Source organism: Penaeus monodon, chromosome 19, assembly GCF_015228065.2.
Source record: "Penaeus monodon isolate SGIC_2016 chromosome 19, NSTDA_Pmon_1, whole genome shotgun sequence".
Taxonomy (NCBI): Eukaryota; Metazoa; Arthropoda; class Malacostraca; order Decapoda; family Penaeidae; genus Penaeus; species Penaeus monodon.
The window spans coordinates 24,700,280-24,700,854 of NC_051404.1; positions in this window are offsets into that span (position 1 = coordinate 24,700,280).

The following is a 575-nucleotide window of genomic DNA, read 5'->3' on the forward strand; positions in this document are numbered from 1 at the left end:
GGTTTTGAAAAAGCAAGGAAAAGAGGGGTTCTTAAATGTTTTTTTAAAAGGGGGAATTTTTAACTTTTTATACAAATTTGGGCCTTTCAAAAAAAAAACAAAATGGGGATTTTAAATGGGAAAAAACTGGGAACTTTTAAAAAAGGTCAAAAGAATGAGACGGATTATTCCCGAAAAAAAAAGAAAAAAAAGCATGCTTTGGTATCAACAAAATGCCTAAAAACACTAAAACCAATTTTTATGATAAAACCCCGCTTTTTGGGGGTGAATGGCTATTTAAAAAATTTTCCTTTTTCCTGGCAAAAAATTCGGGACGGAATAAAAAAGTTCCGGTGTTTTCCCCGAAAAAAAAATTTTTTCCCAAAAAAAAACCGCTGGTTTTTTATTTTGGTTTTCGTAAAAAGCCTTTTTTGGGGGCCAAAAAGGCTCGAAAAACCAAAACCCCTAAAAAACTTTAAAAATTTGTGTTTTTAAGGTTTTTTGGACCCCAATCCCCCAAATTTTAAAATTTTTTAAAAATTGATGACTGGAAACACGCTGGCAATAGAATAGGTCTCATGAAATCTCATATGATA